The sequence below is a fragment of the Pygoscelis adeliae genome, unplaced genomic scaffold (genome assembly GCF_000699105.1).
Source record: "Pygoscelis adeliae isolate BGI_AS28 unplaced genomic scaffold, ASM69910v1 Scaffold269, whole genome shotgun sequence".
Taxonomy (NCBI): Eukaryota; Metazoa; Chordata; class Aves; order Sphenisciformes; family Spheniscidae; genus Pygoscelis; species Pygoscelis adeliae.
This window is the reverse complement of record NW_008825610.1, coordinates 1,105,608-1,117,389: the sequence shown is the minus strand read 5'-3', so window position 1 is coordinate 1,117,389 and position 11,782 is coordinate 1,105,608. Positions and strand designations below refer to the sequence as shown.

Here is an 11,782-nt window from a genome sequence, read left to right as displayed (position 1 = left end):
TCTTTCCCCATTCACAGGATGAAGTTGTTAGGCTGATGCATGATAGAAAACATTTTCACCTTGGAAATATAGTTGCAGTGATTCCTCACTCACCAAGGAAATGTCACAGAGATATGTCAAACACTCCTTTCCCTGTGAAATGCCAAAGATCTTATCCTATTAATCTATTAAAATATGAATATTCACGATTTCTAATAATTTTGGGTAGCTGATTTTGAGAAAGCGCTCTACTCTAATGGTAGAAAGCTTTGCTTGGAGCACCTCAATACAGGTAGATTATTAGATTCAATTGTTAGACTTCTTAAAATGTTTAGAGCCTCTGAACCCTGCAAAGTGCCCATTAGGAGGTTAACAATTCAAAGACTATGATTAAAGTCACGTGTTTCAAAGCAAAAACTAGTTTCTAAGACTCACTTGAAGCAAAGGCCTTCATGAAATGACTCTAGAGTAAGTTACAATGGTAGCCTTAAAATAAAGGGGGAATATTCAGAACACCCTAATCAGCTGTAATAAGAGTTTAAAATGCCCCCTCACAGATGGCAAGGTGGACGTTGGAAAACCTCGTTCTGTTTAATTTCTATTTTCTTCATGTTAGCGTTCTTACTGTGAATGACGTTCTCCTAAGAGGGACGGCGTCAAAATAGCTTCTCTCATACAGCACAAAAACCTTGTTCATTTTGATTGATTTGTAGCTGAGAAAAAAATTAAAAATGCAGTTCAGCTCCACAAACCAAAACAACTTTATATCATTGAGATAATCTGTATTATGCTCATTCTTTGAGGAAGACAGATGCAGAAAAATCTAACTGTAAAAATATTTATGTGATGATTTGTCACAGTGTTGACACCTAAATTTCCATATATAAATTACACATTAAACCTGTTCAGCTTCCTACTACAGGAGACCATTTTCTGGGTAATTAATTTTCTGATTCATAAAGAATAAGAGAAAGGAGAGCAGCAGAGTAACCTATAGATTATATTTGCTCTGACAAAAGTATTCACAAATGCACATGGAGTTAAATTTCACAACAGCCCATTTCCATTTTACCTTCTTAAATTGCCAATTTAAGGTATTGCTTAGGTTTGACTTTTGCCCACTGTTAGAAATTTTCTGCTTCCTTCAGAACTGTACTAAAGAACTGATTTTACTGATTTTTTGTAGAGAGAACTATTAGAATTAGATTTGCAAGTCAGGCATTTGGTTCCGCTGAAAATAAATTTTGACTTCCATGAACTGATGTGGGCTAGAGTTACAAAAGATAACTTCCATCTTTCAGGCATGCCCGTCATTAACCATACAGATACTTGTAACTGATTTCTACTGTACAGTTCCATAACATGATGGTAAATGGTCTCACAGCAGAGCTAGGTTCTTGTTAAAAAAACAGAAGAAGGTGAAAAAAGTCAACCAGAAATTATGGGTGTAAGATAGGAATTACTGTGCAATATTTTTGCCTATATGACTCAAAGGGCCAGAGTAGATGACTGTAATAATCCTGTCTTATCTTAAAACTTGATTTTTTTTTTTTTCCTAAAAGACATTTGGCATCAACATTTTTCGGACCTTGAAGCTGCTTAGTTTTCAGTTTCCATTGATGTATAAGTGAATTTCCAAACATTCTCCCCCTGCTACACAGTGTAGAATGTGGAGTATTTTTATTCCTGTTTAAAATTAGTGGCTACCAGGAAATTTAGAGCTACTGCAGTTACATATTCTTTATTCCTTTGAAACTGAGGGATTTGAGTGGTTTCATCTGCAAGGATTTGTTTTTCACTCTCTACTGCATGACACAGGTTTCATGTTTGTGCTGTTTTGTTGAAGCCAAGAGTTACTCTGGCTTTAGAGAGATCTTTGTAGCCTGACATACAGTAGAAAACAGAGGTGAGACTTTAATATCTCTAACATTGTGCCGAGTTTCTGAAATTTTCTAGTTGACAGAAAAATGTGTATGTTGTTTGTGAATATGACATAACATTTGTATAAAATAATTTTTTACTAATTTAATCGGAATTATATTTATAGGACTAGCTTTCACATCCTTCTGTTTTCCTCATAGTTTGAATAGCTACATATGAAAACTTTGTTCCACCTCTTTGGGATGGGACAGGGTGAGATAGAACAAAAGGAATTCATGACATTGGGCACTTCTCTAATCAAAAATGCTCCACAGAGCGCTTGGGCTTGATCTGGAGTCCTGTACCCCAACTGGTACAATTCTCCATCAATTCAAGAACTTACCTGCAATGGTACGTGTGAACCCAGCAGCACAGCAAAACGGGTGGATTTTTTTGAAACAGAGCAGTGATTGTGAATCCAATTTTGATTTTCTACACTGACTTGAAGATGAAGGGTTCTTGTGCAAGGTTTAGATGTGTTGTCTTACAGAAACCACACGTGCAGAGTTGGGGAGGAAGGTCAGATTGGCCTTGTGCTAGAGTTAAAATCATCAGCAGGTTTAGGGAATGCTCGTCAGTGTGATCATTTTTTAATTGTTTGGAAACTAACTAGCAAAGGCCCAAAATCTACAGTGATTTTTATAGAAGCGCCACTGAACGCAGATTGTCCATAAATGTCCTATTCTGTACTATGAAATTTGCTTCTTAGAAAACAAAAACAAGTCCAAACGATGGAATAAGATGTGAGCTGTTGAGAGTGTTTAGCAAGCCAAATAGTGTAACAGTCTCTGTGTAATTAGTCTTATTCTTCGTTTCTAAAGAAAATAATATTAGCCACCTTCAGTAAATGCTAAATTGTGCCTGCTTTTCCATTTGGATTGTTTGGTTTCATGTGTCTTGAGGAAAGGTTAAAATTGAAATGTGTATCAGAATGAGTCAATGGTAAAGAAATTATTTCACTTCGGGGTTGAATGAAATGTTTTCAGATTATTCAACAGTTGTAATTTCCTTCCTTTTTTAAAAACTCAGATCAATGTCTAAAAGGGAGCAACATATAAACATCACTTCAGAATGAAATATTTCCTTTAGAAGATATGGAATAAACTGTTCCCATGTTTTTGCTGTTTGTACCTAGCCTGCATTTGTACCTTGCCTAAAAATATTAGTAGAATTTGAGCGTCATCTAGGTCCTCCCAAAACTGCAGCATTTAGTGAACTTACTCAAGGTAAAAAAAGTATTTTGTAGCTTTCATTAAATCATGACTGCTGGCTTGTACTGGAATAGCTTCACAAGCGAGTTGAATTCTTGGAGGTCCGTCTCCAGTTAATTTATAAATTACTCCTGGGCAGATCTTTCAGGAACATATTTTCATTGTAATAAAGCAGGTTGCCTTTTCTTATTGCGCTAAAATCACTAAGGGAAGTCTCAAAATTTCAAGATCCCTTTGGGATTTGCTGAGAGTTGACTGACAGGCAGCTTTGCAATTTGCAAAGAAAAATATTTATTTGATTAGGCAGGAGCCCTTTAACCACTATAGCTGAGTTGGGAGTAAGCGCAGGACCCTGCCAATTTGGATTTTGACTCTGATGCAGTATCCAGAGCTGTCAGCATACCCAAAATGAGATCTCAAAAACTATTGAGCATTAGGTAGCTGAAGGACAGCCATGTGGGAGGGAAGACAATGCTGGTCTGCTGCTGCTTATTCTGACATTTATTCGTTGTGAACTGCAGCTCATGATGTTCAGACAGGAGCTATATGTAAACACTCTTATTTACCTGTCCTTAACAAGAGTAGCTGGGAGAAAATTAGGTAGGCTTATCACAGCATGGCTAGAAAATAATGTCTTTATCTAAATGGCATTTGTGTTAGAAAATCATTAAAGAATAGATGAAGCTATTTGGAAGCAAGTATTTCAAATATCACAGGTGGATGGTTGGAGGATACATCAGTGTCACATGTGAAGGCCAGTGAGTAGGTGTGTTTCAGTGTGTGTATGGAGGGTGAGTGGGTGTATGCACAGTAACATTTTTTTCTCTGTTTCTGAACTCAGAAATGTATTCCTCATTTATACGAAGGCCTCTACACACCCTGGTAATGCTTAGCTAAGATTTTACCTCCTACAGAGACGTGCTTCTGGCAGTGTTCATTGTCTCTTTCTCTGTATCGTTGGATATGGGTCTAACCAGAGACATCAGACCTGAGTATTTCTGAAATTTCTGGCTGTATGTGGTCTTGAATTCTGTCTTTTGTTTCCAATTCAGGTACAACTAAAAAAGTAACAGGAGAACGTTAGCAAGAATGTTAGAATAATTTTTATTAGGGGACTGAGCCAACTAATTTGAAGTAATTGGAAAAGTTTTAATGTAACATTCACAACATGTATAGCAGCTTGCGATATGATGCAGTTTTGTTAGTACTGTATACCTCGGGGCCAGAACTCAGTTGCTCAGAGCTCGTGCTCAGTGTGGCTACGTACCAAGGTACGGTGAAACAGCAGCTTCTAATCACTTCTTCGAACCTGGAGCTAGAAAGAGACCCCCAACTGCCATATGACCTGAATATGTACCAGATGGAACAAATCCAGAGGGACTTATCTGCCCTCCTAGGATTAGCCGTAAGTCTGTGCTTTTTAATCTTGTATCCTGCCCTGCAGCTGACTACTTTGTTTTGCAGAAAAGGGACAGCAGAATATTGCTGGCTACCTGGGCCTTATTACACTGGAGGTTTCTCTTGCACGCGTGCGATCCTCAGCGCTCCTGTTTTCTGAAGCATCTGGCATCAGCCGCTTTCTGAGAGGCTACTGGGTTAATTGAGCCGCTGGCATGGAGAGCATTCCTGTGTGTCTCTGCAGCATTGTGTTCCTCAGCCTGTCTGGACACAGGGGTGCTAGATGTGCTTTCCTGTACATACTAGTGCTCTGGTAATGGCATGAGGTTGTGACTGTCTGCAAACTCATGAATACTTGATATGGAAAGAGAGCAGTACTGCGGCCCAGGGAAGAATGGGATTCACCCAAGCTAATTCAATGTTTCCTTGCTGATGTTGCCAGTTTTTAGCATAAATGACTAAAACATTCAAGGACAGAGGCACCAGGTTTTGATAGCAGGGTTTGGAAGATATGGGAAAACAGTGTATTCAAGTCAGCAGTGGATTTAGCCAGACACTGATGGTGGTTCATTAACCTTCAAGTCCTGGCACAGGTTGTCCAGAGAAGTCACGGATGCCCCATCCCTGGAAACATTCCAGGTCAGGCTGGATGGGGCTCTGAGCAACCTGATCTAGTTGAAGATGTCCCTGCTTATTGTAGGGGGGTTGGACTAGATGACCTTTAGAGGTCCCTTCCAACCCAAACTGTTCTATGATTCTAAGTCCACTCGTGTGCTGTGGGGCTAGAAAATCTCGCTGTTGTGGTATAGTTCTCCCTGCTTTTGTGGTCCTGTGTGCCCGATAAAAGGAGTCGGTGCAAACCTTCCACTCTGCATTAAGTAGGGAAGTCTGGTGCAGAAAGTGATCCATAGTTCTCTGTTCATTCTGTGACAGAGAACCTTATCCTTCTGCTTTGAGTTTCCAGCAGACCCTGAAGTAGCCATGCAGACTTGTTTTTGTTTATTCTTCAGCAGTGTGAAAACCTGGATGCTTTGCGATAGCTCTGTGTGAGAAACCAAACCCTGTGCATAGCTTTGACTCTTTACAAGAGACAATTGGGATCAGGAATCAGAAATTATAGTGCTATGTTCTTGACTTTATTTTTTTTTAATGAAGGAAAAAAAGTCAAATTAATGATACTGATGTGAATGATTTTACAACCTTTGACTTTGATCTGACGTATGCCTGCATTTTTATACTCTTTACAGTGAAAGGGTCATTAAAACGGACAGAGAAGAGACTACTTCTAGATTGTACATGGAGTTAGAACAATGTCTTTAAGAATGAGTTCTGAATGTTATCTTCCGGTTGAAAGTGGGCAAATTACAAAATTATGTGTAACAGCGTGCCTTGGCCAGGGAGCCAAGAAAGCATCTGGGACAGACTAGATAGAGACCACATAAATGATACTTTAGTTCTGTCTTTTTTTTTTCCCTTCTTTTTTGGTTTGCAATATGCAAACCTAGATATACATATTGCATATATACATACCATGTGCTAATGCAAACCCACTTACCTTTGAGTGTTATGTACAGTTACCTTTGCTACATTTGTTAATTACCATAGTCTTATTTGAGCAACTGTTTCCTCCCTTAATGTTTGCTCTCTTGCAGTCACTCTTCCTTTACTTGATCCTTCAGGGGTATATTGCAGCATAATTATTTCCATGGTAACAGGCTGTAATTCCATAAACAGAAGATTGAGTTTGTTATATGATCAGGAAGCAGCTGGAGAGCCATGAAGGCTGATTTTTCAGCAATGCTGAGATCCTGCAACACTTACTGATATATTAATGTAAATCGGCTGAATTTCTTTCTCCCTCTGCAAATCCTCCTTTAAGTAGAAAGAGACACAACACAGTGTTGAAATTGGAGGGTGTGTAAACTGAAATACTGGGGGGATGCTTGAGAAGTTCAGAATTTTTCCCCATTTTCTTGTTGTTGTTTTAAGAATTAAAGTGACTGGGTTTTTTGAAGGTAGTCTTGGAAGACGGGTTCATGGACCTATGACTATTAGCAGGGGCAGACCAGAGAACTCATTATAGCAGATCTTCAGCTTATTGTGGGATTATGTTATTTTCATTACTTTCATTACCACCTAATTATTCTATATGTATTTTAATGGATTTATGGCAGTTAATGTTTGGAGAAGTGCATTCTGTCCTTCAAACAGTCTCTCAGAAAACATACACAGTAATTTCCTAGCTTTTCTCCTTAGAAAGAGGTGAAATTGTGTGTGTGTGTTTGTATTAAAAAAAATAATTAAACAAAATACTTGTACTGGGTAAGCTCAAGGAACTGAGAACAGCCTAAAGCTCACATTCTCATTTTCATGCTAATCAATGTGCTTCTAACACATGTCCTGCAGCTAATAAAACTCTGAATGGAACCTCATCTACCCTGCAGACTATCGAAATTCAAGCTTCTACTTTAAAGAAGCCATAAAAATCATTTGCCTGGAAAGCCAAAGGTAAAATCTCATGTAAAACACATTGTGCTTAGACCAAAGTATACCAGATATCTAAACTCCAAAAGAACAAAAAACCCCAACCCTACAAACACACCAAACTCCACAAGCTACGGTTTATCTCTGAATGACAGAAGTAGATCAGGCTGGTCAGCTTGCTGTCAGCAGTGAATGCTCATGCAGCCTATTTCAAATGCAGAATAAGTTTCAGGAGCCTTTTTCTAGCGCAGAGAGGAAAAGAAAAGGAATATTTTCTAAAGAGAGAGTCAAAGGATATTTGTATGACTACAAAGCTTTCCAGCGAGTGAGGAAAGAGAGTCAATTGCTGTTGCAGAGGTCTGTAGCTTCCGAGCAGGAGAACCATGTTGGGAGGCCCAACCTGAGAGAAACAAGGCTGTTCATGGAAATAGCGGACTCTTTTGAGAAAGTTTAAGCAGACTTTGAATGCCATTCCATGTTCCTGAGATTATAAATCAGTGATCTTCTAATTTTCTGAATTTACACTTGACACAGCCTGTAATATTCCCTATGATAGAAAGGCAGTCGGGGTTACTGGCACTCTCTGTCATTTTGCTGGACTAAGCAGGCAGACTGTGGCTAAGTGACAGCACAGCTGGGAGACTTGACACCAAATCAGGCCTCTAATGGTCCTTGGAGTAGTTCCCTTGTAAACACTGGAGATGGATCACAAATGGGAATTGTCGGGGACGTTGTAACTGTTAAAGCAATGACGAACAAGCTTGGAGGAAGGAAGCTGACTCCAGCAATATTCCATTTGCTCTGATTACTGTTATTTTTGAAGCACTTTTAATTAGATGCATGCGTGAAAATGAACCCAGATATAACCCAAAACTGTCATTTGAAAAAAAAAAATAACAACCCAACCCAAAAAACCAAAACCCATAAAACCTCCAAACCCAATCTGTGGTTCTGCTCCTCTGTCCCGATTAGCGGAGGCAGTGAAAGGCCCAGTTCTCCTTTGTGTAACTCCGTTTGTTTTAAGCCTTAGTCACAATGTGAAGGTCTGAGCTGATTGGAATTGAAGCCTGATTCAGCCTGAGCACTGCATGCAGCCAGGATTCCCCCTCCCGTGCACCTTCAGGTGCTGCTTTCTCTCTCTCCCAAGGTGGCTGGCAGTGTTCGTGTTTTCTGGCAGCGTTCAGCCGTGGCAGTGATGATACCCTGCCTACACCAGGGACTTCCTAAGGGTAGCACAAAGGCCAAGAGTAGCCTGTGGTGCCGTATAGCACAACTCATGGTTGCACTCCAGCACTGTGTGTGTGTATGAGATTAGTAGTGCTGCTGGTAGAGACTGATAACTCCTATAGGTGAGGGCCTTGAGTTTACTATTGCTCTCTAGGGCATTGGTTTATACTTTCATTGCTGTTATGGAATTGACTGCATAAATACAAACAAATAGGAAACGTAATTTGGTATTATTGTTGATTGTCTGTGTTTTTATGTGCAAATTTGTGTTGCTGTTGGTTCAGGCTATAGGTCTCCAAGAAAGTTTTCACTGTGATCCCTTTGTGCTGCAAATTTGGGATACCCAATTTTGCATGCATCTGGAGAAAGGAGCAATATCCAGAAACCAATTTACTGCTCTCAGAGCAGTTTAGATGTAGGTGTCGGGGAACGCCATGACAGGTACTTATTTGTGGAGGAGCTACAGGTGAAAAGAACTGCAAGAATTAATGTTGCCTTCTTGTGGTGCTACAGAGTTGTTTTAGACAAAAAAACTGGTAGAATACTACAGCCAATAAATCGTTGGTCTGAAGATCAGAGATGGAAAAGACTTGGTAAATTATTCAGTACATTTTCCTGATAAAGCAGTGTTTGTGTCTAAAACACTTTCATTTCTACTCTCCAATCCAGACTAATTTTGATGTCCCCTACTTCCTAATGGTAATTATTTGCAGCCTGCCACAGTCTCTCCAGGAAAAGAAAAGTACTTTTGTGGTCCAGGCACAAGACTGGGACTCAAGAGATTTAATTTTTATTTCCTGACTCTGCATTAGGCTTTGTGACTGGGCGCATAAGCTTGCTTCTGAACGGGAAACATGAGGTTCCCTTGCCTCTTTCTCACCTAGATTTCTAATTTGTTTAGTCAGGACCTGTCTCTTCCTTTTAGATTTAGTTGAATTTTTCTATTTCTTTTTTTTTTCTATTTCTGTTTCATTTGGAAATAGTGTGTTAACAAAATATCTTATTTTGCAGAAAAATGTAATGCTTGAGAGGCATCTTAAAGCAGAAATTGTTATATTATAATCAGCCCTCAATGGTGGTAATTCTCTGCTTGCAAAGCAGACAACACTAGTTTCCTAAAAATATTAAGGAAAATAATTTTCTGTACTTTCAGCTCAGATCTTGCAATGGGTTCTACAGTTTAAAAGTGCAAGCCCCGTATTGTTAGCCTAGAAGGGCTGACACTGACCACTGTGAACTTGATTCTGCAGGCTGCAAAGAGTTTTTGTATGGCAGGAATTCCATTTTCACAGTGCCAGATTTTCTCCCCGAGCTGCTTATTTATTCTCCTGCACATTCATTTTCTAAGGTTATTCTGTGCTAAGAAACTACCAAGTTTTATGATCAGATTGTACAGTAAAGCCCGTCTCCAACTTTACGGGAGCGTAGGTTTGAGGGAAGATTTGCATGGGGGTAATTTCTTGAAGTAAAATAGAAAGGGTGGTTGGATGTGAAAAAGACCTTCTCTTGTTCCAACAAAAAACCTGAATTAAAGGCATATGTCCTCAAATTGAATTGTTTTAAAATTGCACATGTGGAGGTCTGTCTGTTTAATGCTGAAGCTTAAAATTGCCAGATTGTTTGATACTACTATTATCTTTCAACTTGAACTACGGATGTGTATACAGTAGTATACTGTACCCTAGTATACAGTAGTTTGTGCTGAACCAACAATATGTTATACTGATGTTTTCAAAAGAGTTTATACATCTACCGTCTATAGCTTTAGAAGAGATCTCCATTGTTTTAAAAGGAAGAAAGAGAACAATTTCTCAAGACACATCTACAAATCAACTATTTGTTTTATGGGGCTGGGTAGTAATGGATAAGTTGTGCCTCTGAGAAACATATTAATAACTCTTTGGCACGGAAAACCTGGAAAGAAGCAAAGATAAAATTTGTCTGCTTACCTGAAAAGGGCTTTTTTATTCTCTTTCCATCTGATAAGCTCATAAATGAGCAGAAGTAGTGAAGTCGTCTCAGAACAGTAGAAGTATTTGGTATGTACCAGTTATGATACAAATAAATTAACACGAGGCATGTTGTTTGCAATGTTTTCATTAAAGTACTAAATAAAGGGGAACAACTAGGATATCCAGATTCCTCCCAGGAAAGAGGACACGGGCCACTTTTAAAACAAAAGCTGCCATTGCTTATGTAGGATCAGTACTCCTGGGAAATCATTCCATACCTCTCAAGATACTTTACCATGAAACTTGTGGGCAAATACTGATATGGCCAGTCAGTGCTCGGCAGATGGTGTTCAAATGCTGTATCCAAAAAATCCGACATAAATGTTGTGCTGACAGGAAGACAGAAATGTACAGAATAGGAACAACAATAAAATACATTCACATTTATAACCTGAGACATAATCTGATAGACTGTGAAAGAGCAAATGCTTTTGAGAGTTATTGAAGGAAAATGTTATTAGCTTAAATGTCCACCCCCCCTTGAAGTCAGTACCATTAGGCCAACACTGGGAATTCGTATAAATCACATTTTCAAATTTCATATAGAATATTAGCTTTCATTGAGAGATCTGATATGTTCCTTGCCTTCAGTTCGTATTGTCAACACTTGCGAGTGTGGGTTGGCACTGGCACTGCCTGCTGTCAACAGCCCCGCTTCATTCCCTCCTGCAGTTTTCTCCCGTCAGTCTGGGATGTCAAAAACACTTCATTGATTGTGCATCAGGAAACTTAATCTGGTTAAATGGATACTGTCCTACTGCAGAACAACAGGTAGCTGAAGGCAAGAGTAGCTAAGCTGATGCTAGTAGAGAAAGATGTAAAAAGAGCAGAAGCAAAGACTGGCCACTCAAATAGTTCCAGGTTTCTTTTAACTCTTATGGGAACATCAGAGGAAAATGTCCATTTCTTCACGTTTTCAAATGAGCCAGGATGCCTTTTAGAAGCTACGTGGCCACGCACAATTTACTAACCTCAATATTTGGGTAAGAGGGTGAAATCTAGTGGACTGTACTATACAGAAAGTGAGATGAACTGCCGAGCCTTTATGGCCTTTTAGTCTGTGTTCTTTAAAATAAACCCATTGTCCATCTTGGCAGTGGTCTTTGTGGTGGAATCTCCTTTTGTGAAGAACAGTTTCAACAAATTTGCAAGAAATAAACATAAAAATGGATGCATAAGAGGTGTTTCTACCAATTCCTTATTATGAACCTCTAAAATGCATAAAATATCTGTGTTATACATATAAAAGCAGAAGGAAAAGACCAAACCACACTAAGTCAGGTAGCGTATATGGCACTGAAAATGTATTCAGATAGGATAGAGCTCAACGGTTGTGATGATGATGCGGTCGAGTGTTTATGGGTAAGGATGAGGGGGAAGGCCAACGAGGCAGATATCCTGCTGGGAGTCTGTTATAGACCACCCAACCAGGATGAAGGGGCAGATGAAGCATTCTACAAGCGGCTGGCAGAAGTCTCACAGTCGCTGGCCCTTGTTCTCGTGGGGGACTTCAACTTCCCGGACATCTGCTGGAAATACAACACGGCAGAG

General features: G+C 39.3%; 1 protein-coding gene across 1 annotated transcript in view; it reads left to right on the top strand.

Annotated features, from left to right (window-relative positions):
- The window catches only part of SH2D4B (SH2 domain containing 4B), a 73,864-nt gene that overhangs the window by 1,058 nt on the left and 61,024 nt on the right, over positions 1–11,782 (top strand). The gene's annotated exons all lie outside the window — the stretch shown is intronic.